The sequence below is a fragment of the Musca autumnalis genome, unplaced genomic scaffold, assembly GCF_047663935.1.
Source record: "Musca autumnalis isolate F117 unplaced genomic scaffold, ASM4766393v1 scaffold_2, whole genome shotgun sequence".
In the NCBI taxonomy this organism is placed as follows: domain Eukaryota; kingdom Metazoa; phylum Arthropoda; class Insecta; order Diptera; family Muscidae; genus Musca; species Musca autumnalis.
In genome coordinates, this window is record NW_027411755.1 from 235,027,384 (window position 1) to 235,043,787 (window position 16,404).

Genomic DNA, 16,404 nt, shown 5'->3' on the forward strand with positions numbered 1-16,404 from the left:
AATGAAAGAATAAACAAGTATATCTCAGTCAGCTGTGCTGACGGAGATATACCCTTAGCCACTGACAAAAAAACCAAATACATTAATTATGCCGTATATAAAATATATTGATTTTGTATCACGAGTTTGCTTTAAAATCTGTATGTACCGTAATGTGGGGCTATACCAAATCATGGACATATACCAAACATTTTTAGTAACCAAACTTCTTCATAAAGGACTCGAAATATTAAACTAATACCCCGGTTACACTTAACCGGAATAACCCAGTGGATTTCGATTTAAAATGTCAATTCCATAGCGCAAACTTCAAATAAATCCTCTCGAAGTGGGTTAACTCGGCAAAAAACTCTAGTGTAACCGTATTATAAGTTTGATAGAATTTTTTGAAAAAGTTTTAGAGTTATCTTGCACAATAGCCATTTTAGCTTGAGCCGGGAGGGTTTTGGTGCTTGGACCATTATCTCAGGAAGTATTGACTTACTTCGGAAAAAGACAGTAGCATTGAAAATGGGGCCGCTAGAATAACCTACTGAAAGAAGAATCAAAATGATGCGAGAGGAGAAGAATCAAAATGATGCGAGGAAGTCAATAACTTCACTTTTTTTGTGGGAGGTACCAGAAAGAATGGACCGATATGGCCCATATTCCAACCTGATACATGACGGGATAAAATAATATGATGTGCAAAGTCTGCACCAATCAGAAACTCCCTGCGAGAATTACTTGCGGATTTGCCATTTTGGTTGGTGCCGTCAGGGTTTCTTGGAACTTTTAAGCCAATATCTCAGGAAGTATGGTCTTGCGCAAGAAAAAAATTGTATCGTCGTAAGGGGAGCCGCAAGGACAACTTACTGAAACAAATTACAAAACAATCCGAGAGGAGCTCTTAAACTTCACTTTAACCGAATTTTGTGTGGGAGGTACCCGAAAACGTGGACCAATATACTCCATATTCGAACCCGATATATATCTAGAAGCAATAATGCGATGTGCAAAGTTTGGACCAATTGCTCCTTTCGAGAGTTATCGTTCACACCATTTCACCGACAAATTTTGAACTATTGTGGGAAAGGTACCCGAAAGAGTGGACCTATATGGCCCATCTTCGAAGTTAAACTAACTTTGGACAAAATATTACGATACCCAAGATTTAGTTCGAATCAGTTGATCCGTTCGAGAGTTATCATGCGCACCAGCCACCAGATAGACGGACGGACATGGCTAAATCGACTCCAAATTGTCTGAAACGAATTTCGTCTTTGGGTCTAAAACCGTTAATTCGATTATGGAAATTTTTGGTCGTATCAAAGTGTATATACCCTTTCTAGCCTAAAGTCTGATGGTATAAATATATATATTTATTTTATAATTGCATGCCCAAATTAAGGATTTCATAGTAATTATACCCTCAGCCTTTAGGCTAAAGAGGGTATTTACACTTTGATACGACCAAAAATGTGCCTCATCGAAATAATGGTTTTAGACCCCAAGTATGTTTGTACGATATCCGTTTCAGACAATTTTGAGTAGATCTAGCAATGTCCGTCCGTCTGTCTGTCTGTCTGTCTGTCCGTCTGTCTGTCTGGCTGGCTGGTGCGCACGATAACTCTCGAACGGATCAATCGATTCGGTTCAAATTTTGGGTATCGAAATATTTTGCCCAGATTCGATTTAAGTTCGAAGATGGGCCATATAGGTCCACTCCTTCAGGTACCTCCCCCACAAATGTTCAAAAATTGTCGCAAAACTTGTGCGCACGATAACTCTTGTAGGGAATAACCGATTTGGTCCATACTTTGCACATCGTGTAATTTCTACCAAACTAAGATGAGGTTCCAATATGGACTCAATCGGTCTACTCCTTCGGGTACCTCCCACACAAAATTTCGGAAAAGTTCAGTTTAGGACCAGGTTTCGCATCGCTTTGATTTTTGTTTACTTAAGTTGTATTCGCTGTCCTCTATACGACGCTGTAAGTTTCATTAGGGGCAAGTCCATACTTCCTGAGAAAATAGCCTGAAAGTTACAAAAACCCTATGACACCGTGTGTAGTGGTTGGAACGCAAGATAACTCTCGAAAGGATCTGCCGATTCGGTCCAAAATTTGGCCTTCGTAATATTTTGTCCAAACTTAGTTCAAGTTCAAAGATGGATTATATCGGTCCACTCCTTCCGGTACCTCCCCCACAAAAGTTCGAAAATGTTCGGAAAATTTGTGCGTACGATAACTCTTGAAGGAAGTAACCGATTTGGTCCATACTTTGCACATTCTCATAATATCTACCAGATATAGATCAGGTTCGAATATGGACTATATTTGTCCACTCCATCCCGTACCTCCAACACAAAATTTTGGATAAGTTCACTTTAAGACCTGCTATTGAATCACTTTGATTTTTGTTGAAGCAACTTACATTCGCTGCCTCAATTACGATGGTAAAAGTTGTTTCAGGGGCAAGTCCATACTTCTTGAGAAAACAGCCCGAAGGGTGTAAAAACCCCTATGGCAACCCCATGGTCTATGTCGGTCCATTCCTTTAAGTACCTTTTCCGCAAAATTTTTGAACTTTAATCCTAATCAACAATTTTGTCGGTTCATACGACCAAAATTTTGAAACCCCCTAAATACATACGTTTTTTGTAAAAAAAAAAGTGTTTCAATTTGCACAGGCTGAGGGTATATCTCTGTCGGCAAAGCCGACTGATACTTTTTTACTTGTTTTTTATTAATCTAATGAGATATAAGTACTTTAATCACAAAGGAAGGAAGAAGATTCTGTTAAGCTGACCAAAGACACAAGTAAAGTGAGGACGGATCAACTCTTAAAAAATAAAAAATAAATAAGCGCACTGCCTGCCACTAACTTGACTATCTTCACTGCAGTTATGCACAAATAAGTACCAAAACGTTATCTCTAAATAGCAGCCATAGTTGAGACAACCACATATAGAAATAAACGCATGGTTTATACATATTTTATATATACCCTCAGCTTTTAGGCTAACGAAGATATAATCGATCAAAATGTACCTCATCGAAATAACATTTTTAGCCACCAGATGTTTGGATGAAGATGGACGATATCGAACAATTTCCTTCAGTACATACCCCAAAAAACTCACACATTTTAGCTAAAATGCTGCGCCCATTCCCACAAAGCTTAATTTTGATGGAGACTTGGGTTTGCCATTAGAAGCAACGTCCTAAAAGTCCCCATCGATCCATGTGAATGCTAAGAAAGTTATTCGGGATCAAAGGTCAAATTTAAAGGGGTTTTTAAGTTTACGGATTTGTTTTTTTGAAAGCGGTTGGTCTAACCAAAAAGTGGCTAGAGTAAATATTGTAGACAGAAAAATTGTCTACAAATTTGATCTTTATAATTTTTTCCTAGAAGGAACCATTCTTGCGAATCGGCTAAAATAACCTGGGTAACCGGTTCTGTCCCCCCAAAAATATTTATCTAATGTCTTAAAAAAATTCAAGAAAACTGGAAAGTCTTTAGTAGAGTTATTCTAAGTTAGGAGGACCAATGATTGAGGCCATCCAGGTCAACCTCCATCGGAGTGAGACGGGAACACTAGCCCTGATGGAAAAAATAACTAAACGTAATATACATATTAGTTTAGTCCAAAAACCTTGGACCATAAAAAACAAGGTTTCTGGACTGAACCATATAAATTTTGAACTTTTACGCAAATACGAGATTCCGCCCGTGGACCTGCATACCACAAAAACTTATGCTTTATTATACCCTCAGCCTTTAGGCTAGAAAGGGTATATACACTTTCATACGGGCAAAATGTGCCTCATCGAAATAATGGTTTTAGGCCCCAAGTATGTTTGGACGAAAAGTGTTTCAGACAATTTGGAATCGATTTAGCAATGTCCGTCCGTCTGTCTGCCTGGCTGGCTGGTGCGCACGATAACTCTCAACTCTCACACAGACGAGCCGATTTGGTCCAAAATTTGACTTTCGTAATATTTTGTCCAAACTTAGTTTAGGTTTGAAGATGGGCCATATCGGTCTACTCCTTCCGGTACCTCCCCCACAAAAGTTTGAAAATGTTCGGAAAATTTGTGCGCACGTTAACTCTTGAAGGGAATAACCGATTTGGTCCATACTTTGCACATAATGAAATGTGCACCAGACTTAGATTAGGTTTTAATATTGACTCAATCGGTCCACTCCTTCGGGTACCACCCACACAACATTTCGGAAAAGTTCAGTTTAGGACCTGCTCTCGAATCGCTTTGATTTTTGTTGCAGCAACGTGTATTCACTGCACCCCATACGAAGGTATAAGTTTCATCAGGGGCAAGTCCATACTTCCTGAGAAAATAGCCTGAAAGGTACAAAAAAACCTATGACACCGTGTGTAGTGGTTGGAGCGCAATATAACTCTCGAACGGATCTGCTGATTCCGTCCAAAATGTGCCTTCGTAATATTTTGTGTAAACTTAGTTTAAGTTTGAAGATAAGCAATATCGGTCCACTCCTTCAGGTACCTCCCCCACAAAGTTCTAAAATGTTCGGAAAAATTGTGCGCACGATAACTCTTGATGGGAGTAACCGATTTGGTCCATACATTACACACCCTAATATATATATATACCAGATGTATATCAGTTTTGAATATGGATTATATTTGTCCACTCCTTTGCGGGCAAGTCCATTCTTCTTAATAAAACTGCCCGAAGTGTGTAAAAACCCCATGGCACCATATCGACACCTCCAAACAATAGTATGCTAAGTCAAAAAAGTGAGTTTTGCAGGAGAAGCTCTCAAAGTTTGGACATTTTTTTGAACTTCAGTACTATGCTAAGTCAATATTTGTTTATAACTTCTGTTCGGATTGACCGATCATTACCAAAATTAGACAGAATTTAAGTTAAAGGACGTCCGACACCTCCAACTAATAGTTTGCTAATTCTGAAAAGCGAGTTTTGCAGGACAAGCTCTAAAAGTTTGGAAATTTCTTTGACCTTCAGTACTATGCTAAGTAAATATTTGTTTATAACTTCTGTTCGGATTGTCCGATCACTACCAAAATTTGACAGAATTTAAGTTAAAGGACGTTAAATATAAAAATGTAAAGAACTTGAAAACATACTAAGTTGACTTACAATACTATTGTTTGGAGGCGTCGATATGAAGTCGCTGGAGAGCACTATAACTCTCAAACTGATTAACCGATTTGGTCCAAAATTTGGCTTTCGTCAAATTTTGTCCAAACTTAGTCTCAGTTCGAAGATGGGCAACAACTTCCGGTACTTCCCCCTCAATATTTAAAAAATTTCACTAAAAATTCAAAATGGAATGCACGATGTCTCTTGAACGGGGCAACCTATTTGTTCAAAACTTTGGATCTCCTAATATGTTGTCCAAATTTAGTTTAACTTTCAAAATGACCGATATCGATTTTCTGGTTCAAAATTTTTGCGATCCCCCACTGAAATGACTATTGGGCGCGATATCTATCAAAAATAAGATCAACTTTCGTAATGGACTATGTCGGTCCATTCCTTTAAGCACCTCCTCCGCAACACTTTTGAATTTTAACCCTAATCCACATTTTTGTCGGCAAATATATAAATAATACTTTCGATCTGTCCGTAGATGATAGTATAAATTCAGATAGACTGAGGGTATATCTCTGTCGGCAAAGCCGACGGATACTTGTTTACTTGTCACAGTGTTTTTATTTAAATTGCATTTAAAATCTGATAACTCATTTTTGACAAAGTTGCAGTTGACCAATCGAACTAAAACTTTGCACACTTTTCAGATTTGGATGAAAAAACATGAATATGAAACCAAATCCAATATGGGTCCATTTTTTCCTATAGTCCACTTATAGCGGTACCACCCGATTTCAAGTATTTTGAGGATTTTATTTTCATTTTTAGTCCGAATTAACTGTCATTTGGCATTTGGGATTCCCAATGATACAGACATTTCCGCATCAAAAATTGTGAACATAGATCCAGGTTTTGGTATAGCCCCCATATAGCGGTACCACCCGATTTCAGTTATTATGAGGATTTTATCTTCATTTTTAGGCCGAATTGGCTGTAACTTGGCAATGGGACCCCCATTGGTACAGAAATTTCTTCAAGAAAAATTATTGACATAGGTAAAGGTTTTGGTATAGCCGATTTCAAAAAGCACCCGATTCCAAATTTTTTTAAGGATTTTATCTTCATTTTTAACCCGAATATGCTATAATTTGGCATTTGGGGTTCCAGGTTTCGGTATAGCCCCCATATAGCGGTACGACCCGATTTCAAGTGTTTTAAGAAAATTATCTTAACTTTTAGGCAGAATTGTCTGTAACTTGGCCTTTAGAGTTCGTTATCAATGGTACAGAAACTACCCCAAAAAATATTATGGACATAAGTTCAGGTTTTGGTATAGCCTTTATATAACGGTACCACACGATTTCAGGCCTTAAAGCTTTTATCTACATTTTCGGCCTAAATTGAATATAATTTTGTTCACAGTGGTCAAACAAATTTATTTACTACAAAGTTAAAAATAAAAAATAATTAAAAAAAAAGTTTTAGTGTTTGATATTTTTTCGGCTTAAGGTCAGTAAAAAACGTTGTTTATTTTTGTTTTCAAATTTTTATTCCAATATTTCGGTTGACATCGTCAACCATCTTCAGGGATAAAATTTAATGAGAAAAGCAACAGGTTCAGGTGCCGTTTTGAGCTAAACTAACTATTAGTGTTTTATTTATAAATGCACTTAAAAAAGACAGACAGACGAAGGGACATGGCTAAATCAACTCCAAATTTTCTGAAACGGATTTCGTTCAAACATACTTGGGGTCTAAAACCATTATTTCGATGAGGCACATTTTGCCCGTATTGGAGTTGATTTAGCCATTGATTTACTTATTGTAATTTGACATTTGAGGTATACAAGTGGTTACAAAACTTCTTCAACAAATATTGTTAACATTGACCCACACTTTGATATAGCTTCCATATAAAGTTAACGCCCGATTGAAAACATTTGTAGATATATTTTCTGACCTAAACTTCTCCACCTAAAATTGTGCACAGGAAAGGAAACTAATAATTCCATTTTAGTTTAGAATATTTTATGGGGGAGGGTATAACAAAGTTCGGTCCGGCCGAACTTAACGATTTTTTTTTACTTGTTGCTTTGTGATTTTGTATATAAAAATGTTTTTTCCAGAAATATTATCGAATGTTTGGGGTGGAAATTCCAGCACTAGCATTTAAAGCAGCACTAGCATAAACGTAGACTGAAACGAGATACGTGGTAGTCTTTAATGAGCTGCAATATTCTCCAAACTTAAATGTTATCAAACATTTTCCAAAAAATAGCTCTGTGAAGAAGCTAAGCATTACATTTGATTATACAAAAATGGAATTTCCTCTTATTGAATATTATGGAAACTTCTTCGTTCTGAATATACATTAATTATGCATACTTTAATGAAATCTTTATGTAACCGCTTTACGGGCGGTGCTATTCAAATGAGCCAAATATTTTACTTGTTGGCCTATATCTTTTATATAAATGCAAATTTTAAAAACATGAAATATAAAATATAAATATTTTTTAAAGTGAAGTTAAAATAAACACTAAAGATTATTCATTTTTTGATTTGCTTAATGTTTACTTTTTATAAAAAGAAATTTAAATTATTTTAAAACAAGTAAGAAGTATACCATCAGCCTCTGACAAAAAGAGGCAAACGCAATAAGCATGCGGTATATAAAATAATATTGATTAGGTATCACAAGTGTGCTTTATAATACATGGAATCTGTAGGAGTCGTAATAGAAGTCATTGACATATCGTCGGTGTCATGCTTAAGTGTTCCATACGCCATTTTTGACTTTTCGAGATATGGATGGTTTCCAAGGGTTTCCACGTCTTCTCCCGAAAGCCTGAATTTTTTCAGGAATGAAATGAATATTTTAGTATTTTACATTTTTAAAACAAATTTAAAAAATTAGAACTTTCAGCCCCCCTATTCAGTAACTTTTTAACAACTTTACTCATTGTTTATTTTACAACAATTTCATTTGTTTGTTTTGTAGTTGTTACAAAAACAAAAGCAATTTTAACAACTTTTCAATCGATAAAATGTACAGAATAGGCCAACTGGACCTACAGGGCCTGTTTCACTATGTCGATAGAAAATGATTGCCAACGATCGTTAGATCCAGCAAAATTAGTCAATCGCTCAAAAAAGGGTATTGTGGATTGGTACAAAGAAGAAAATAATCGCGGTGCTTCACAGAACATTTATAAGATCGTCACAGACGACGAATCTTGGATCTTTGCTTAGAAACCCGAAAAAAAACAGGAATCGACCGTTTGGGTCTTCGAAAGCGAGGCAAATCCAACAAAAGTTGTTCGTGGAAGAAGTCCTTCAAAGCAAATTGGCGCCTGTTTCTTTGGCAAAACTGACCATGTGGCGACTATACGGCTTGAGAAATGTAGGACAGTTAATTCTGAGTAGAACACTACAATTTGTTTGACTGAAGTCTCCTGAGAAATTCGAAAAACGGGCAAGGGAAGACAAATCATTATTTAAATTTCACTTTTCCGAATTTTGTGCGGGACGTACCCGATGGTGTGGATCGATATAGTCTCACCCGATCTATCGATCGATTGCTCACTTCGCCAGTTATCGTTCACACAATTTTTCGAACAATTTTAAAATTTTGTGGGTTAGATGTGGACCTATAAAGCCAATATTTGTACTTAAACTAAGTTTGGGCAAAATATTATAATAATTGTTCCACAAACATCCCATTCGGGACAAGGGGGACTTCTCTCATTTCCCTTGGGCAAAATACTACGAAGTATAAAAATAGGTTAGTATCGGTAGATCCGTTCGAGAGTTATAGTGCGCACCAGCCAGCTAGACAGTAAGAAAGAGAGAGATGAACGGACAGGGCTAAATCAACTCCAAATTGTCTGAAACGAATTTCGTCCAAACATACTTGGGTTCTGAAACCATTATTTCGATGAGACACATATGTGGTCTATTTTGTATGTATCCAATTTACTGTAAATTCTGAAGTATAAAATAAGTGGAAAGGGGACCCTATACTGCAATATTTGTATAAAACTTCCAATTGGACAACTGAACTGAAAATTTCTCTGTCATGATAGAGACAATTTGTAGAATGAGAGGAAATGGTGGTTCTCTACACAAAACCCATTATATATTAGGCAATAGGCCCGTTATTTAGCAGAAACATTATTGTAATTTGCATCAGGGGAAAGGTCAGTAGTTATTTTCCCATATGTAGGCTACTTTGCCGGTATATGCCCTCCAGGAATTAAAATAAGGACCAAAAACACGTAAAAAAGTGTTAGTCGACTTTGCCGACAGATATATACCTCAGCCAATGTGAAGCGAAACTTTCACCTCCGGACAGATCGAATGTATTTAAGGTCTCTTCAGAATTTTGTGGTCCTTTTTGGACATTTGAACTTGCCGACATAAATGTGGATTAGGCATTAACTGCACTAAGACACAAATGTTGAACCTATGTAGGGCAGGTACCCTTAGGGAAGACCGATTTTAGAAGTTAAACTACATTTTGATTAAATATTACGAGATCCAAAGTTTGGACCAAATTGGTTGCCCCATTCAAGTGATATCGTCCTAGCATTTTATTGACATTTTTTAAATATTGGAGAGATGTACCGAAAGTTGTGGACCGGTATTGCCCATGAACCTAAGTTGGGATATAACATGACGAAGACCAAATGTTGGACCAAATCGGTTAAACAGTTCGAGAGTTATCGTGCTCTCAGACCGGCACATATGGTGACATAGGGGGTTTTTACACCTTTCGGGCTGTTTTCCCAAGAAATATGGACTTGCCTCTGAAAAACTTTTACCGTAATGTAGGTAGCGAATGAAAATCGCTTCAACAAAAATCAAAGTGATTCGAGAGCAGGTCTTAAAGTGAACTTATCCGAAATTTTGTGTGAGAGGTACCAGAAGGAGTAGACAAATATAGTCCATATTCGAACGTGATCTATATCTGGAAGATATATTAGGATGTGAAAAGTATAGATTACATCGGTCACTCCCGCCAAGAGTTATCTAGCGCAAATTTTTTCCGAACATTTATGAAGTTTTGTGGGGGAAGTACTTGAAGGAGTGGACCGATATAGCCCATCTTCGATTTTAAACTATGTTTTGATCCGTTCGAGAGTTATCTTGCGCTCCAACCACTACGCAAGGTGTCATAGGGGTGTTTGCACCTTTCCGGCCATTTTCTCTGAAAGTATGGACTTGCCACTGATGAAACTTGAAGTGAATACAAGTTGTTGCAACAAAAATCAAAGCGATCCGAGAGCATATCCTAAACTAAACTTATCCGAAATTTTGTGTGGGAAGTACCAGAAGGAGTGGGCCGATTGAGTCCATATTGGAACCTCATCTAAGTCTGGTAGAAATTTCACGATGTGCAAAGTATGGACCAAATCGGTTACTCCCTTCAAGGGTTATCATGCCCAAATATTTTTCGACAATTTTGGAACTTTTGTGGAGGAGGTACCAGAAGGAGTGGACTGATATAGCTCATCTTCAAACTTAAACTAAGTTTGGACAAAGTATTACTTACTTACTTAGCTGGCCCATTACAGAACATTTGTTCTATAGGCCGAACTACGAATTCTCTCTATTTGTTGCTTCGCACTCTGGAATACCGCGCCTTTTCATCTCATCATCCACTTGTTTGCGCAATCTATTCCTTGGACAGCCAATTCTGCGTGCACCGCCAAGCGGTCCGTATTTATACGCCTTTTTAGCGGGTTCATCATCCTCATTCTTATGATATGGCCTAGCCAACGCAATCGCTGCATCTCGATACGTTTAACAATATTGATGTCGTTGTATAGCAGATACAGCTCGTGGTTCATGCGACGTCGAATTCACCGTCAACGCAGATTGGTCCGTAGATCTTTCGAAGAATTTTTCTCTCAAACACACCACGCACTGCCATGTCTGCTTGCGCAAGTACCCAGGCTTCGGAGCCATAGATCAGCACGGGTAGTATCAGTGTTTTGTAGAGCGTTATTTTTGTTTGACGAGATGTTGCTTTGTTTTTAAACTGCTTACTTAAACTAAAGTAGCATATGTTGGTCAATACATTTCTTCTTTTTATTTCACAACTGATGTCGTTTGTTGTGTTTACGGAGGTGCCGTGGTAGACGAACTCTTTTACTACCTCAATATTATAGGAACCAACTTCCACAGTCGGTCCGAGCTCAATCGACGCGTCGACACCATCAACTTGGTCTTCTCATCGTTTACCGCCAGACCCACTTTAGCAGATTCTCCTTCGACCTTCATAAAGGTATGAGTTACTTCTTTTACTGATCGGCCCATGTTGCCTATATTATCAGCATAAGCTAGTAACATGTGGCTATTGGTGTAGATTGTGCCACTTCTTTTGACGTTTGCCTCTCGTATAATCTTTTCCAGCAGGATGTTGAAGAGATCACACGAAAGGCTGTCGGAGAGGTTTTTTCGCATTTTAACTGAAGACCTCGTGTCAGTTAAAGTCATTTTACAAAGCCGGATGAGCTTTGCAGGGATACTCAGACATGGCTTGGACAAAAAGGTTGTAGGTGTCGATCTGCATCTCTTGGGTCTTCTCCAGGATTTGCCGCAGGGTAAATATCTGGTCAATGGTGGACTTGCCAGGTCTAAAGCCGCATTGGTATGGTCCAATTATCTCGTTGACCATAGGCTTTAGTCGCTCGCACAATATCCCTGACACGATCTTGTAGTCAATAGGGAGTATACTTATGCCCCTATAGTTAGAGCATACAGTCTTATATCCCTTCTTGTGGACGGGACACAGGATACTCAGGTTCCAATCGCCGGGTACCCGTTTTTCCTGCCAGATGGTGTTAACTAGCTGATGAATACACCTTATCAGCGTGTCGCCTCGGGTTTTGAACAGCTCGGCTGGTAAGCCATCGGCCCCTGCTGCCTTATTATTCTTCAGCCGATTTGTTGGTGTCCTTATCTCATCTTGGCTGGGCGGTATACATTCAATACCATCTTCTGGGATTGGGACTGTGGTATCTTCGTCGTCTTCGCTGCTATAAGATACCAACAGATTTGAAAAATGTTCTTTTCATGTTCTTTTGCCATTGCGCAGATATGTTATCGGGATGAGGAGTGCTTTGATTAAGCAATTGGGCTAGTTGAGTGGAATATGCTGTGGCTATCTGTTGTGATGTCTAACTTTCGTGTTGTGTCTGTTCGTACTTTGCTTGCTACGTTTAAGCGGGTGCGTACCTTTGCTGCAACAAGGTAGTGGTCCGAATCAATGTTTGCGCCTAGGAACGATCGTACATCCAACACGCTCGATGAATGTCTTCCATTATCACAACATGATCAATTTGATTTCTTGTTTTCTGATCTGGAGACAGCCAGGTGCCCTTATGAATATCGAGATGATTAAATCTGGTACTGCTAACTACCATGTTTTTTGCAGCTGCAAAGTCTATCAGCCTCATACCATTGTCAGATGTTTCACTGTGGAGACTAAATTTCCCGACTGTTGGGCCAAAGATATTCTCCTTTCCAATTTTGGCATTAAAATCGCCCAGAATGATTTTAATGTCATGGGTCATATGTTTCTTCTAAGCGCTCGTAAAATATATCTTTGGTCTGTCCGTCCTTTTCTTCAGTGGGAGCATGAGCGCAAATAAAACCGATGTTGAAGAATTAAGCATTTATTCGAATCGCAGCAAGTCTTTCATTCACTGGGGTGAAGCTTGATACCAGATATTTTAGCCTCCGACTAACTACGAATCCGCAACCAAACTCATGCTTTACGGCATGGCAGCTATAATAGAGTACGCCTTTCCCAATCCATCGTATTTCCTGTATGGCAGTATTATCGGCTTAGTACTTCTCAAGTACATCTGAAAATGCGTAAACTGCACGCTCTCTATAAAGGGTGCGAACTTTCCAGGTGCAGATTCGCAGATCATGGTCCTTAAAACGTTTGCGGGGTTCGTCAACTTTAGAGGGGTTTGTTTTTCTTTTCTTTCGTTTTTTCATAGTAGGCTGTTTTTTCTAGGGGAGGGTTACTAACCCGACGCCCAAACCCAAGTTTTTAATGTTCTTATAGGTGAACGCGCTGCACATGTTAGCTCACTAACTTTAACGGGTGTTAAAGGCAGTTCCCCAGGTGACACCACGGGGAGGTCAGTGTCCACTTGGGATGAAAGAGGGATTAAGATAAATCCTGGCCTTTGCCATGTTAAAACCGGTCAGGACCGTTGCATGGTATCTTCCATCCCATACGTCACCCTCTTTTACCTTATTTAAAATTTCGCGTTGAAATCTCACAATCGCTTTAACTCGTCGAGATATGAGGATTGGTATACGACATTGGGGGTCTCCGTCGAATATTTCGCGGTGTTACATGAATTTTTAACAAAACAAACTTATAATACCCTTTCCACATAGTGGTGTAGGGTATAAAAAAGTCAAGAAAATCAAAGACTACAATCATTAATCAAAATTGATTTTAAATTATTAACCGCGAAAATTGCATCCAAGCCCACTGTGCAATTTTTTTCTTCTATTTTTTATTAAATAGCTGATTAAACATAAAAATACAAAAAGAGTTTTGCTACTATTTGGACCAATATTAAAGATGTTATTAGTATTTCTTTGCATATAGTTTGTATTCTAATTCTCAGGAACCTTTAGTCAAAAAAATCTGAAAATGAACTAAAATATTTTGCTGATGACCAGTATCACCACAGCAAAAAATAAAAGAAGTCAAAAACCTCATTTTTAAAGTGTTCGACTTCACTCAGAAATCCACTACCATAAATTGTTATTTGGTTTAGTCTTTTAAAGAGTTTTGCTACATTTTCTTTCTGAAGTGGATGTAACTTTTTATTTTGGAATCCGAGTGGGTAGAAACCTCCTCTTTAGTGATAATCATCAGCTAGGATATTATTAGTTAGCAATTACTAATTGTTCGCATTTACTTCAATACAATGTTGGTGGATGTTATAAAAAGTTCGGCCGAACTTAATTGCGTTCTTACTTGTTTGGGAATATTGGAATATACGATTATATTCGCGAAACCGGTCGGTGGAATGATAAAGTCCAGTCGTTAACGTACGTTTTTTTTTTATTATTTTATTGTCTTCGTTTGTCTGAAGGTGTATTTTTCTCAGAAAATCAAACTGACACTTTCTAATCTTTTTTAATAAAAATAAAGTCCAAACAATTTACAACCACTGTATTTTGCTAGAAATCCATTTGTCTAAGGTAGAAGGCAAGCGAGCATATGGGACTAAAAGTTTTTCTAATGCAACAACTTACAACCAGTTGCTGGTTTACTAAACTGACAACTAAGTGGCATGTGTACATACGGAGAAAATACACACTCTTTCCTGGTATATAACCTTAAGGATTCATAAAATATTCAGTAATAAATAATAAAGTTCCATTATTGCTCTTTTCCTTGTTGGGGAATAAAGATTTTGTGAAAATAAATCAGGAAACATTTAAAGATTTCTTTATTCTCAACAAAAAATAACTGTTTAATAATTTATTTTGGTTTTATAGTATTTTATTTAATAATACTTACCCTTATTGTTGGTTGATGTTTTGAAATTGCTTTCAAAAAAAATTCCAATAGCAATCAACAAAATTATTGTATTTTCAGCATTTAATCCTTACAATATGTTAGCATTCGTGTTGTTGTTATCAAAATTCCAATGAATTTGTTTTTTTTTTCTACTGAGGAACATACAAAACAAAATTCACCCCTTAACGTTTTTGGCCCAAACCATAATTATTTATTGGCATTTATCGTTATTTAGCGCAAAACAAAAAAGCTTTCCGTTTTAAGCCCACCCGTCACATCAATGAAATGCGATATTGACAAATTTTATTTGTTAATAAACACTTTGGAAATAATTAATATATTTATTTTGTTGTATTTTTGCCACCGAGTGTGGGTATGTAAGTGTGTGTATGTTGGTATTTATAAATGTAACCGGGCTTGTGTTGTGCGAAACAAAATCTTTTTTTTTTTTTTTTGGTATATCTGGTGTTCTGTGTGCCACTGAGGTAGAAACTAAACTACCAGATGTCAGAACAGAAACGGAACTGCTGTTTAGTGTATATGTCCGTATGTTTTACTCCTCTTCTTCTTCTTATGGCTATTCTCAGTCACTCTGTGTAATATTTCATAAGGAATTTGTTGAGAGCTTACTTTTTACATGTTTTTGGCAATGGCAATGATGTTGAGGATGGTTGTGGTGGTGTTAGACCAAAACAAATACATACTCCCTCACTCACATAGCTTTGCCATATTGTGGTCGTAATGAATGAACCATTGACTCTCTCCGAGTTACAGCAAAATAAAAGCTTTTGATATTTATTTGGCAAATGCCATATGGAAGATTTTTTGTTTTCAACATTTCGTTACTGAGAGTGTACTAAAATGAAAGCAACAGTGTTTCATAATGCAACTAGGTCGTTTATTTATTTCTGGCTTGGCAGTGTATCAAAGGGTTATGTTACAGGGTGTCCCAAAATTAAATCAAACAAGTGAAAAATCGTTAAGTTCGACCAGGCCGAACTTTTTATACCCTCCACCATGAAACACATATCAGTTAATTTTCCTTTCTGTCCACAATTTTAAATGGAGATGTTTTGACCACGGAAACCCAAATGCCTATATAAGATCAGAAATTGTATGAAAAAATCCTTCACTCGGACGCCACCTATATGTGAGGGCTATATCAAAGTGTGAACCTTTACACAGAAAAAAAGACCTCTCTAGCATATGTCCCAAACATATTTTGCAGCAAACATATATTTGTTTGCAAGCACACAACATATGTTTGGGTACTGTAAACAAATATATGTTTGGGTGCAAACAAATTAAATGTTTGGGTGCAAACAAATACAAACCCAACAGTCACAAAAAAACAAACACATGCGGGAAATCGGCATCTGGAATTAAATGTTTATATAATGTAGTAAATAGGTACATCCATATTTCAAATATACATATGTATGTATATGGAAATTGTATTGATGTAGTTACCAATATTTAATGTGATTTCTTCCTTGTCCAATAAAATATTTCCATTCACCTTTTTGATTCAATTATAAAATATATTGGACATTTAATTAACTAAAAAGCACAATTTCTTAAAAAAAAAACACTGAATTATTCACTCTATAAAGCCGACTGGCGCTGAGGCGACATTTAATATTGTTATTGTTATTAGATGAAATAAAGAAATACAAAAAAAAAAAAAAAATTTCCCGTCTTTACTAAACGTTTGTCTCTAGAACACTGAAGAAATAAGACCAATACAATTAACATT

General features: G+C 37.1%; 1 protein-coding gene across 1 annotated transcript in view; it reads right to left on the reverse strand.

Moving 5' to 3' along the window:
* Sytalpha (Synaptotagmin alpha) overlaps nt 1-15,242 on the reverse strand; it is a 61,230-nt gene extending 45,988 nt beyond the window's left edge. The window contains exon 1 of the mRNA XM_073966359.1: nt 14,649-15,242. The gene's annotated coding sequence lies outside the window, so the exon portion shown is untranslated. The remainder of the gene's footprint in view (nt 1-14,648) is intronic.
* Nucleotides 15,243-16,404: the final 1,162 nt, after the last annotated feature.